This window comes from Triticum dicoccoides, chromosome 1A (assembly GCF_002162155.2).
Source record: "Triticum dicoccoides isolate Atlit2015 ecotype Zavitan chromosome 1A, WEW_v2.0, whole genome shotgun sequence".
Taxonomy (NCBI): domain Eukaryota; kingdom Viridiplantae; phylum Streptophyta; class Magnoliopsida; order Poales; family Poaceae; genus Triticum; species Triticum dicoccoides.
Genome location: NC_041380.1, coordinates 234836099 through 234850142, shown reverse-complemented (window position 1 = coordinate 234850142; position 14044 = coordinate 234836099). Strand labels below are relative to the sequence as shown.

The window sequence follows — 14044 nt, the reverse complement described above, 5'->3', positions numbered from 1 at the left end:
AAAGGAACTTGTAGTCACCCAATGTGATAGTAACCTCAGGGACGCAGGTGTTAGCTGTCATCTGCTTGCCTGGTGACACAATTTGCAAGGAACTTTGCAGATACTGATAATCACACTCATACTTTGATGCAAAAGGTTTGGAAATAAAGCAATGCGATGCACCTGTGTCAAAAAGAACTTTTGCAGGAACATCATTAACAAGAAGGTTACCCAAGATCACATCTGAAGAATCCTCTGCCTGAGCTGCATTCACCATATTGACCTTGGCGTGCTTGGGATTGTGCTTGACCACAGCTGTACTTGCCGATCTGACAGGAGGAGGAGGAGGAAGACGCCTCTGGTTGGTACACTTGTTGGCATAGTGACCCTTCTGTTGGCACTTGTTGCACGTGACCTCTGAAAGCGGACGGTGATACGGAGCACTCGATCTTGGAGCTTGAGATGAAGACTTGTTCTGAAAGCCTGGGTTGGGTGGGTGGGAGAAACCACTGCCACCTTTGCTCTTCTGCTGATACGGCTGACGGAACGGAGGAGGAGGAAGCCAATACTTCTGCTGCTTGACCACTTGAGTAGAGGAAGAAGGAGTAACATCTCTGGCACGCTTCCTGGAAGCATCACATCTCATCTGAGCAGCCTCTTGCTTCAGTGCCATGTTGTAGAACTCATCGTATCTCAACGGCTCAAAGAGGACAAGAGCGAGCTGAATTTCCTCACGAAGACCACCCCTGAACTGATAGATCATACTCTTCTCATCAGGAACATCCTGCTTGGCAAAACGGGCGAGCTTCTGGAACAACTTGTTGTAGTCATAGACAGACAAAGAGCCTTGCTTCAGATTGCGGAATTCCTGACGCTTACTCTCAACCACACTTTGAGGGATGTGATGAGCGCGGAAATCTTGACGGAAATCGTCCCAAGTGATAACACGTCCACCTCTGAAATCCTTGTACTGCTGGAACCACTCTGCAGCCTGATCTTTGAGCTGGAAAGAAGCGAACTTGACGAAATCTTCAGGCCTGACGTTGCTGCATTCAAAATGCTTGCCCAGATCCACTAGCCAATCGTCAGCATCGGTAGCCTCAACACAACCGCTGAACGTCTTTGGGCCATTAGCAAGGAACTGGTTCAGAGTAGCAAAGTGGTGCTGATTATGGCCTTGATTCCCTTGACTGCCTTGATTGCGCTCTTGAAGGATTTGCATGATCAACTGTGTGTTTGCATTAGTAGCGGCCATCACAGCTTGCCATGCTTCCGGAGGAGGCGGAGGTGGAGGCGGATCAGGATTCGGAGTCGTGCGCGTTGGAGGAGCCATCCTGAAGAGGTTGACCACCATTAGCACATAGATAGACAACAACATAGAAGCTGAATCCAACGGAATGAAAATTGCAACATATAGTCTTCACATCCGAACAAAATGAACGAATGCATTCCCACACGAGGTGTTGGGCTGCAACTCACACGAGGCCTTTTCGGTCTCTCGGTTAACCGTTGGAGTACCAAACGAAGTCCAAATGACCCGAAACTTGACAGGCGGTCTACCGGTAGTAAACCAAGGCCGCTTGGCAAGTCTCGGTTCAATCCGGAAATGTTTAACCCCACACACGAAAGAAGACTAGAAATGACCACCGGAGGAGAACGAAGCGCCGGAATGCAAAACGGACAACGGGGAAAATGATCGAATGCATGAGATGAACATGTATGCAAATGCAATGCACGTGATGACATGATAAGAGATGCACAAAAAGAAAAACAACACACGGAGACAAAGACCCGAACCCGAGAAATAAATATAACTTAGCGCCAGGGACGGCAAGAGTTGGATACAAATATGGAAAGTATATCTGGGGCGTTACATTGTACTTGGATTGCCTAGGACTAGAAATGGAAAGGATTCGATATTTGTCGTTGTGGACCATTTCTCTAAAACGGCACATTTCATTCCTTGCAACAAGATAGACGATGCTTCACATGTTGCTAATCTCTTTTGTAGGGAATATTGCGTCTACATGGAGTGCCCAAGTCGATCGTCTCGGACCGCGACGTCAAGTTCCTTAGCTACTTTTGGAAGACCCTATGCGCCAAGCTCGGAATCAAGCTACTCTTCTCCATGGCATATCATCCACAAACCGACATCCAAACGGGGGTGACCAACCGCACACTCTCCGCTCTACTTCGCATACTCATCAAGAAGAACACCAAGGAATGGGAGGAGTGCCTACCTATCACCGAGTTCGCCTACAACCGAGCAAGACACTCAACAACCGGCAAGTCCCCCTTCGAGGTCGTCTACGGATTCAACCCATTGTCACCATTAGACATCCTTCCTCTACCACTCCAAGAGCGCATCGATTTGGACGCAAGTGCACGTGTGACCCATCTCAAGAAGGTGCATGAAGATACAAGACATACTATCGAGCGCCAAGTACAACGACTTGCGACCAAGCTCAACATCAACAAGCACCCCATGGTCTTCAACATTGGCGATCTCGTGTGGCTACACCTTCGCAATGACCACTTTCCCCAAGAACGCAAGTCCAAACTTCGACCACGAGCGGACGGACCTTTCAAGGTGCTTGCACACTACAACGACAACGCATACAAGATCGACATTCCATGCGACAAGTACTCCATGAGCGACATCTTCAACATCAAAGATCTCTCTCCCTACCATGGTGATGAAGAATTTGATCCGAGGACGGATCTTCCCCAAGGGAGGGGGTATGATGCGGAGCATCCCAAGGTCATCCCCATGGACCCAACTACATCTCCTACGAAACCACTTGGACCCATGACACGAGCACGTGCGAGAGCTCTTGAAACCGAGGTGACATCTCTCCTCTCACACTTCCACTTCGATGCACATGAGACATGGATACTACCTCATATGGACACATTGTGCATACTCAGGTATCATGGAGAAGCTAAGGATCAATGAGAAGAAGAAGAGGAAGATGGACATGAAGACGGAGAAGAAGGAGAGCTGCAGGAAAAGTCCCAGCCACCGGACAACCGGCCGGGACCGGACGTCCGGCGCCTAAAGCCCCAGCCGAGCCCCAGTGAGCGGACGTCCGGTCTAGACCGGACGACCGGTAGCCCTGCACCCAAGCCAAATGAGAGGATGTCCGACGCCTCCGAACGTCCGGCGACCGGACGACAGGCCCAACCCGGAAATCCATCACTTCAGTGCCCGAGCCAAACCAAGCGGACGACCGACACTTACTGGACGTCCGGTCGCCCGTGAACCACCGGACGACCGGCCACCAGCGGAAGTCCGGTACCTGTCTGTGCACAGGATTCGGGCCGGAGGCCCATGTACCCCCACTTCGCCCTCTTTTGCACGAAGACTATATATACTCCTCCAACTCCTCCTAGTTAGGGTTAGCAAAGGATTAGCTCATATTTCGTGTGAGAGCTTTCCTCATCCACTTGGTTACCTTCTCCTCGGAGATTGCGCCTCCTACGGAGAAGATCCCCAAGCGGATTCAAGACCCCTTTACAGGAAGAACCTCAAGACCCCCTTTCGGAGAAGACCGGCTACCTTTGTATCGTCTCTAGTTGATCGTGGATCTTGTATCTTCCTTTGTGTTCATGGATCTAGCGCATGTGTGATCATACTTGTTGGTTTGAGTGTTTTCTTGTGTTTTCCATGTGTTTTCCCTTGTTTCCCTCCTCGTATTCTTCGTGTTCATCGCGGGATCCGCTCCTTTAGTGAAAGATCGGCCGGTTAGGGTTCCTACCCTACATCACATGGGGCTCGTCACAATTCCGCGCAGGGAAACAAAAGAAGAAAACCTTGAACGACTTGACCGTTGGGTAGCACCGATGACGTCGAGCGGACGCTGCTGCCGCGCTCATGGCATGGCGAGAGCTCAGTGGCACATAGCTGTCATCGTTGGACTTCGGAGAATCGTTGGGCTCGGGAGAATTGCTGGATTCCCAGGAGTCGTCGCTGTCGGCAAGGCCGGAGGTGGGCTCGACGCCCGCGGCCGCGCCATGTGGGCTGCTTCCCTCGGGGTAGCACTCTAGCCGTCGGCCCTCCTCGTCGAAGACCTTGAAGAACAATGTGGAGGCACCTTCATACTCAAAGTAGATCGTGAGGGACCCTTCTGGATGACAGGCGCGGGCAACCTCGCCCCATCCGCAAGTCATGAAGATGCCACCCGGGTGGACGACCTCGACCTCCGCCCCCGTGGCCAGGATACAACACCCGGCATGCTGCAGCCACAACTTGAGTGGCCCCATCGGCGACATCTCCTCGGCAAAGAACCTTGGGAACCATATCCACGTGCGCGACGACATTGTTGCCCACACCACGAACTCACGCGAGCTGCCCTCGGCGTGAGTTCGCGGACCAGCTGGCTGCATGACTTCAGCCTGTCCACCGTGACCCCGAACCGCGTGGCGATGGGCATTGTCACCCTGCGCGCAGGCGCATAGGGGAAGCGGGAAGCTAGGCAGAGGTCGCTCATACCAAGGCCGCGTCACCCCTGTCCTGCGCCGGCATCGCGGGAACAACTGAGCCTCTTCTTTGGCGGAAGCGGTTCAGGCTCCTCCCGAGGGGCCTTTTCCTTTTCCGCCGTGGAGAACCTCCTAATCGGCACCATGAGAACTTAGGCAAGACAGCGAGACGAAGAGGAAGAAGAAGGAGCGAGAGGCAAGAAGACGGAGATGAGCAAGGGGGGCTTCGCCCCTCCCCTCATTTATAGCCGAAGGGAGGCTAACCGCTGGCGTCCACTATCCCACGCAATGATGGTGTTTCTCTGCATGCAGTAGGAACTCGTCAAGTCAAACGGTTGCCGAGGCAGCGTGGGTAAGCGGAGACACCCACGTCCCATCAATCGCCACGCGTCGACCAATGCCACAGGTGGTTAGGGCCCGCGAAGCTTCACACTTGCCCTTTGGCTTCGCCTCGAAGCCAAGTTCGAGCTTTCCTTAGGCCCGGGGGCTATTGTCGGTGTTCTGGGAACAAGGGTACCCAGACTTGCCTGCGTGCGGCCCATGGCGTGGCTCCACCGACGGCCTGGTACGGCCTAGCTTTGGCATCAACAACACAAGACCCACGCGAGGGGCCAAGCCGCGCGAGGCAGACGACACCATGACCTCCACAAGGAGCAGCCACCTCAGGCTGGCTCCCGAGGAGCGGAGATTTCTATGCAAGCCTCACCTCGCGAGGTTCGGATGACGTGAGCCATGATAACCAAGGCCAGGCGGGCGCCAGCGGGCGCAGAGTACCAGTTTCCTCTTTGGTGCTAAGGAGGCAAGCGCATGCGCAGAGTCCCGAGGAATCAACCAAAGGTTTCCATTCCGGTGCAAGAAGACCAAGACCGCCAGGATGGCAGGGCAGAGGTCATCATCCAGCCCACCACGGCATCACGACCAGAGGCTTTTGCAGGCGAAGACTACTTTTGTCAGGATAGCATGTACTAGTTGTCTCCCTTTGAATTTGGCCGTTGTGGGATCCCTTCCACCTTCATTTGGGAAGAGGACCAAGGCCACTATAAATAGGACCTAGCCACTACCATAGAAGGGGACAGATCATTCAGATCATACCCTCCCTGACCAGCTTGCTCGAGCCCAAGAACACTCCTCCTCCTGAGGTTGTTCTCACAATGTACTAGTTCATCCTCAGCCCCTCGAGGCCAATACACCACAAAGCAGGAGTAGGGTTTTACACCGCAAGGTGGCCCAAACCTGGTTAAACTATCGCGTCCCCTTTTCCTTTGAGTTCATCGAGCTAGGCCATGAGATTGGCGAAGTAGGAAGACTGGGGTGGTTGAGTTCTTCGCACGCACCCCAGAGTTCGAACCTCTCAAGGGTCTGCGGAACCCGAAATCCGACACCTGGTAAGGAAACAGAGATGGGCTCAACTAGCAGCGGCTCTTCAGGAGCAGATGAGGTAGTTTGCACTTGAGTCCTTCTTGAAGCTTTAGATGGCTTTGTTTTCAGCCTTTTCTATGATGGAGGGGCATCAGAGGCTTCTTGATTTTTACGCTTCTTAGCTTCAGCCTCAGCCTACTTCGTCTTCTTCCTCTCAGAAGCTGTTGATGGGACCTTTGGCTTCATGCCAATCATGCTGACTGGGAAGACAATGCTTGGCCTTTACTGCCTTTGAGACTCAGCTTCAGCTTGCGTTGGTTTCTTCTTCTTAGCAGCCAACTTGGGGTCAATGTCTGGATGCCCAAGTGCTTTTCTCTCTAAGGATTCATTGTGAGCCTGGAGACATTTCTCAGCATGATATTTGAGGCGCTCTCGGGAGCCCTTGTCTTCATCACGACACTTATGGGACTCATCCTTGAGATCTGCCATCATCATCTTCAAGTTCTGAACATCACTGACGCTGAGCTTGGCCATGTGCTTCTTGAAGACAACATTTTCATGGTCAATCTTGTTTTTCTGCTCAATGACCTTTTGAGCAATGGCAAGCTCCTTTGCAATACAGCCCTTGAACGTCACACTGATGCCAATGGGAAGCTGCAAATCATCAATGGTAAGGGAAGTGTCTTCAAACCATTCATTGATGAAGTTGTTCTGAATATCAACATCAAACAGAGGAAAATCTCTGAATATTTCAGCCTCCTGCTTGCTCTTGATCAGCAGCTCAAGGGCATCATCAGCAAGGTTTTCATCACTGGATAGATCAATTACATCTTCATCATGGCGCATGATGCTTGCTGGAGTAAGGCCTTGCCTTGAGATCTTCTTAATCTTCATAGAGGTACCAAACAAGTCTTCAGACTGCACACTTGATTCAGGAGGTGTAGATTTCAATGGATTCACTCTTGAAGCTTTTGGTGCAGTAGAAGTCTTTGAATCCTTTGGCTTCTTTACATGCTTCGGGGGCTTTGGAGCTGCAGTTTGTTCCTCATCGTCAGTAGCTTCTTCAATGCTTGCCCTCTGTGCTACACAATGTGCCAGAAATGTGTTGAAGTCATCAAAGGGGCCAATAAGATTTGGTTCGGCCTCGTGACTGCCATCGGGCCTTAGTGCATCTGGACCTGGGTTGAAGTCAATCCCAAAGTCCTTCTTTTTTCGAGCTGCTAAAGCTTTAGCAAATTGTAGATTGGCTTCAAACAGATCATCCTCATGACACCATCGAAGACTGGATGGGTCGGCATTCTCTGCTATGACCATGCATGGAAAGAAGCCTCTCTCAATGGCTTGAGCTTTGGTCCTTGGGTGAAGTTTTCTGTATACAATATCAGCCCAGGGTGGCCTCACAGCGTTCTTGTCTGCATACTCTGGAGTCACAAAGTGGTACAGGAATCACTGCTCTGCCCAATATCTTTGAATCCATTGGATTCGAGATTGGCGCTCACCATAGCTCTCTTCAGGATCAGAATTGTACAATTCATAGAGATCTGGTGGTAGGTCTTTTGCAGTGTTATCATGGTACTGTCTGTCGTCCTTCTTTGCAAATTTGCCACTGGCCATTGGCTTCAGACTGAAGGGCTTCACAACAGTGTTAGGCTTCGCTCTGCTTGTCAGACAAGAACTGGCTTCATGTGATTTCGTATGACGCTGTAAGAACTCTGCAAATGAATGCAGACTATGAGAACCAAGTGACTCTCCCACGAACATGTACCTGTGATAGCATTAGAGATGCGAGGGAAGGGGAAGAGGTCATATGCATTCTCAGAGGATTTTGAAGATAAATTAGTTTGAAGACATTGACCTCATAGCGCAAAGACATTCACTTATTGATATGAGTTGGTTCCAGATTTGTACGAGTCCATGAATAAGTACAAGTGAAGAATCTAACTAGTTGTGAAGCATAAGTGAAAGTACTTGTAGGTTATGATATGCTATAGTATGGAAGATCCAGATTTGGAATTGAAGAAACAACTTTCTGAAGATGTAGAAAGTTTTAATGGATCAAACATGCAGTAAAATAGACTTTTAGTTATCGCTCTAGAACATACATGAACTGCTTGACGAGTCATGGAAGGAGGCCGAGCAGTCCAATCTCCCGCCCCCTAACTTGGAGGCGGAAGACACCTACGGCGGCGGCGGGAGGAAGATGTCCGCGGCCAGCGTGACGACAACGATGGAGAAGTGGCGGCAGTGAAGTGCTTTGTCTCTGGCGACGACGGAAGCTAGCGACGGCGCTAGGGTTTGAGCAAGACATGAGGGGAGTAAGTATTAATTACCGCAGGGGGCTGGGTATTTATAAGGAAGGGGGCAGCATAGTGTAATTACTCAGCTACCCTTAGCAGTTCACATCTGAGCACCACATGGCACACATGCAACAACTTAAATGTTGTGCCATGACCCCACACGCGCCTGGTTTGTCGGGTGGTCATTCTGACTTCTCTGGATTCAGGCAAAAGGATAAGGATAATAAAAGCCTTTTAAATGTTTGTCTCTTAATCTTTGACTGACAAGGACACAATGAAGACAATCAACACATGTCAATAGAATGCATATGAAGATTTAGAGAGAGTAGGAGAGATGAGCACATAAGGGATTAGGGTCCGATCACATTCACTTAGTGCAGAAAATGACAACTTGAAGACATAGCTATAAGTGAATGCTATAGAGGACATAACACATATACATACATACATACATACATACATACATATATACATATATACATACATACATACACACACATCTATCCCTAATAATAAAGCATGAATTGACTCCTTGGGTTCACCATCACAATACGCTTTTTTCCTGTCAATTTACGTTTTCACTTTGAATTTAAAACATATATGCAAGGTGGTACTAATTCGGGAACCACGTCGCAAAATTTTCATACGTACCTGATCTGTCCCGCACTACTACCTGGGCCTTGCCGTGAGATCGTCTCACATGGCTAAAGCGTTGCCACTTGGGCCTCAGCCTCATAAGTCAGACCCGAACAGGTACCGACGAGAGAAAAGAAGAAGAAAAGCAACCAGCGCCTCGCACGACCCTGCCCCTCGATCCCATATACACCTCCTTCCTGCCGCCACCTCCTGCCCCGCGCCGCCCGCCCCACACCGCCTCGATTGGGACCGTGTCCCTCCCCAAACGACGGCGATGATGGAGGGCGCCGCCCAGCTCCTGGCTGACGGATTTGCTGGCTCCCCGCTCCTCGGGGCCAGCCCCTCCCCGTGCCGAGTCGAGCATCGACTTGGAGGCCCCTTGGGGCTGCCGCCGGTGCGGGAGTTCCGTGCGGCCGTGCGGGCTGGGTACCGAGCGGCGGGGCCCGTGGTGCGACGCTCGATGGATGGCCTGCACAACGCGGACGACTGCTTCTCTCCCAGGAGGGCCATAGGAAGGTAAGGACGGACGGTGGCTGAGATTGGGTCTCGCCTTCTTCTCTGGTTAAGAAAAATTGGTTCTTTGGTGCGTTTTTCTGGGTGGGCGGTCTCGCTGAATTGGTTGCCTTTGTTTTCTGTGCCCGTCTGTGTCGTCGGATTGGATGGCATCGGTGCCGCCGCAGCCACTACATGTCGGAGCTGTTGCAGGAGCACCAGAAGCTTATCCTGTTCACACAGGTGCTACCAATCTGCATCAAACTATTGGGCCACTATGAGAGCCTGGATTCACTCCCTCGCCGCCGCCCGGTCTACCATTATTGGCCTAGGTTGGAACTTGTCCTTGCAGATTCGCCTTGGCCTGATTGCTTATGTTTCTCTCTTGTTGATGCAAACTTGCTCTGCTTGACTCTGTTTTGGCCTCAAGGCGTCTCACTTGTCACATATTGTTATCAACTCAGGTATGGTATCTGGAAAATCGTTATTCTACCAAGAGAACATTTCTTACTTTGGTTTCTAGGCATATGAAAGTAATGAGTAAACATAACCCGCTGAAACAAAAACATGGTGAAGTAGCTGGCTGTATATTTTGCTTGGAGATGATACTGTTCACTGTCCATATTTTGTTTGTATGGTGGCTGTACTTTGTAACGCTAGCATGGATGTCTGTTATAAAATATACAATATCTAGATTTTTGCTGGGTAAAGAAATTTGCAGCTCCGAATACTTTATATTTCCCGGTTGTTCTTAATTTCGGAAGTATGCATGGGAACGCTGGGATGACGTGTTTCAGAGAATTCAGTGACTTGGTTCAACTAGACAAGGATCATTTCAACGCAAAGGACTCTCATGTTACAGCCTATTGACCACTGCAGTGTGTACTCCTGGAATTGATAGCGAATGAAAGCGCCATAGACATTGCAGGGGAGATAAAATTTCTAGATGTTATTAGGTCTCACCAATTTGTACTGCTGTTCACTCTATAGTCTGGGATTAATTAGCTGTGCTGCAAGGATTCCAACTTTAAAAGTCATGCTGCAAGGACGAGTCCTCTATATGATTCTTCAGTACAGTTCAAAATAAATCACGATGCAGAGCAGATTCAATCTTTTGATTTTAGACAACAAAGAGTTTCATTGCTCTTAAGGTCTTTGTTTGCCTTTTTATGGGAGGTCTTTGTTTGCTTCGATTGATGCGCGCGACTGACACAATTTACAACATTTTTTGTCTGACAGCATAGACCATAGTTTCAGTTTTACAATGTTTCCAGAGAGAGTATAATACTGATGCACCATTTATTTCAGAGAAGAAAAAGGTTCCATGAGGGTGTATATTACAGAAGTGGAGAAAGAGCTCGCCTACCATGCATGTTGCCTGGTCCGATGAGCAGTGCTACGCCAAGTGCCCCGTCAGAGTGCAGCCGCACAGCGCTGCCTGCTGTTGAGGACCCCGGAGCCTAGACAGGTAGCCACCACTGATATGATTTTTGGGAACTTGTTTTCTTCAGTAAATCAACCATTTGATGATGTCTGCCAGTTAATACCATCCAAATTTTCTGCAGTTAGCTTGGCAACTTCCAGCCCCCCACCACCTTTCTTGACAGCCACGACACCCATCTTTTCGTCTATGCCTCATTGGATGCACTTCCATTGTATGTAATGTTAGATATACACAATCATAGATACATATATGATCTTCCACCTCGGCTCCTATACTGATAAGATTTGTGTTGATACATGATTCTCAACAAAGTGTGCTACCAAACTTTTTCACGAAAAGTGTACTACCAGTTGGTGTGATATCATGTCCTTAGAAACGCCCCCGATGGAATGACCACGACCATGTTGTTGCCTGGAGTCTTTTTTCATGATGATGTCGCTATTCGTCATCCCACAATTTATGCGGTGGAGCGTCAACGACCTCAGCGTGTTGCAGGAGAAGACCATGAATATCGGCAAGAAAGATGTAGGTGATGTGCTTGAATTCTTCTAGGATTTTTGAACTAGCGATTGATTTTTTTTCCGCTATCTCATGTCATATCAATTTGTGTTGCATTGCACATGTGTCATACAGGTTGATCCAGGAAGGTGCAACACTGTGATGTGAGGTGAACACAAGCATGACCTACAATCTCGACGCCCACCATCCATGTGCCTTGCAAGCAGCAATTGTTCACATCCTTGATATTTGTCACTGCCCTCATCTCATCTATCCCGACAGTCTCAGTGTCCAGGCAAGGTATGTCTATGTCAGTTGAACCGTCACTCGAGTTACAACAATTCCAATCTTTTTCCTATATCTGCAATTGGGTGGACTATGGTATGAATCAGTTTATAAGCAACCATGGTGTACATGAATCTCTGTTGGTGTGAACTGTCAAAAGCATTTCCTACTATTTCTACCTCTGTTTCATCTTCTAAATCTAGATTCTAAACTTGGATATTATCTAGCAACAATCTGTTCATGAGAAAAGCATGGCTGAGAGTCATACTAGATGTATGCATAATACCGGGACAAGATAACCTTCCATTATCCCAGAAGGGAAACATAATACTAAACTGCCATAAAATATATGTGAGGGCTTACATCATCGTTGAGGTCAAATTTGTATCTTTATTATCACCCTGATAAAACATGGTTTTGCTAATTGACTTCATCTTATTTCAACAAAGTTAGTTCAGTTCACGTGCTCTGTTAAGACCAACCCCAATGTGTATGCTACAACCACTGAAAGAAGTATGTTGCCTTGATTTTTTTAATTCAGTTAATTTGTATTAATTGTGTGGCATCATAATGCAAGGTAAATGCAGAGCTATACTTTCTATTCTCATGCCTTCTATTAAAATCATGCAGATGCTCCGGTCATCGTTGTTCATATGTTTTGACTCTTGTCGAGCCTCTTCTGTGAGGCACACATAGTTTGGGAGTATGCCTATGGCAATTTATCTATTTCCATGATTGAAGATACGTTTTTAAATTGAACAAAACAAATTATATGAGAGGCATATGTTTTGTTTTTGCTGTCCCAAACTACAGAGAGCCTTGCAAATTTCCAGGACTCTGTTTCCTCTTGGAACTCTCCTAACTATGCATTCTTGATCACTGTCGAACATTGATCGACAGACTGCTCTGTTTACAAACTCTATTTTTTCTAGGTTTTCTTGTGAAAATTGATGATACCCCAATGCAGAGCCTTTTGTAGCCTTGTTGCTGGTGACAGATTTTAGACGATAACCTAAATGTAGGCATTAAACACAGCAAGGTCAGGATATGATAATGGCCCAAGGCCGTGCCGACAAATCTGGAAATACTCTAGAACAAAATAATAATCTGGCAGTGGCCCAAGAGAGCTATTAGTTCTTGGATTTTTATACCCTCATGTTAATACTTAACTGTTACAATTTTTATTTTTCTTCTCATTATATGTACCTAATAATGATTTAGTTCATTTCTGGATGCTTGGACTAAATCACTGCCAACTTTCTATAACTTACAGCCTTTGCTTCTTAAGGAATTGGAGCACTACACTCCCATTTGTTAATAGTTACACATGGTGTATGCCTGTATGAGTACTCAATGTTGTTGTCTGATGTCTGTACATTTGTTTGAGCACCACACGATCTCATGAAAGATTTGTATTGCTCATCTTAGTCCAAACTGATGATGCTGTGTTTTTTTGGTATGGCCTAGAGTGTATATGGTTATCAAAAGATAACAGAATGACGCAAACAGTAGCGTCATGGCATAAAACCAGAAAAAAGATAGTCTAAAACAAAGGTTCAACCAGCTCAGAATAATGATGATGTGTGCTCCACACTTGAGTACAATTACACTTCTCAAGTTTTCTCTTTGCGTGTCAATGTCAGTGACCATTCTGCTGCTGCAACAAGAGAATCTGTTTGTATAAAACTCAAAAGCTAAGTTCTGAAATTCCTGACAGGAATACAAATTTGTGCTCTGAAACCAAATATGGAACTACTTGGTATACACTTTCATGCTTTTTATTTTCTACTCCTTCCGCCTAAATATAAGTAATTTTAGATATTTCAATATAGACTACATACGGATGTATGTAGACATATTTTAGAATGTAGATTTGAGTAATATTCAAACAAAATGGTTTGCAGAGAACAGTGTTCAGTGACTTAGATAACTTTAGTGAGCTGATGGAGCGGTTTACTGGAATTTACAGTTGCACTATTACACGATCTGATGAGGAAGAGAAAAGAGAGGAGGGAATGGAAAATGGAGTGAGCTAATTGGAAGGGTGCCGAGTATGGTGCATACATGTCAGCGATGGTAGTCAAAACTTGATGCTGAGTGCTGATGGCATGGTACGTGTCTGGAATTCAAAGTGTGCACGTGGGAGGGTTATGAATGACCTGTTTCGTTGATGGTGATAGTGTCCTTTTTTTGCAGGTAGATTGCGATAATGTGTTTTGATTGGAGACACAGGGACAGTGGGTAAAGGAAGAAGTAGAAGGGTGATTTGTGTAAAAGCACTAGAAGATAATGTCCCCGTAAAATTGAATTAAAAAATTATTGCATAATGGCACAGGAATAGGTTATATTTCATTTTTCGGCCGGTGCAATGCACGGGCATTTGTACTAGTATACACACACACACATATGGGCTATTCTGTTTCGCGTAACAGAATGTTATTCTGTTACCCTATTTGAACTGACGAAGTTGACAGGTTGGACTAACATGGTTTGCCACCTGAACTGATCTTCCTGCGTCTGTCGATCTTCCTGCGTCTTCGACAGACGGAAACATGGGATTCAATGGGGAGCTTCC

The 14044-nt window shown here is 47.5% G+C and overlaps 1 long non-coding RNA gene across 4 annotated transcripts; it reads left to right on the top strand.

Moving 5' to 3' along the window:
- Positions 1-8870: 8870 nt before the first annotated feature.
- LOC119267313 lies at positions 8871-13796 on the top strand. 4 transcript variants are annotated; one of them, XR_005132372.1, is made up of 8 exons: positions 8872-9266; positions 9431-9574; positions 9673-9706; positions 10551-10710; positions 10808-11211; positions 11320-11484; positions 13439-13580; positions 13666-13796. It is a non-coding gene; the product is annotated as an uncharacterized LOC119267313 (long non-coding RNA). The 4 variants fall into 4 exon arrangements; XR_005132371.1 differs by lacking the exon at positions 9673-9706 and having other exon boundaries at positions 8876-9266; positions 10808-10897; positions 10999-11211; XR_005132375.1 differs by lacking the exon at positions 9673-9706 and having other exon boundaries at positions 8871-9266; positions 10808-11215.
- The last annotated feature ends 248 nt before the right edge of the window (positions 13797-14044 follow it).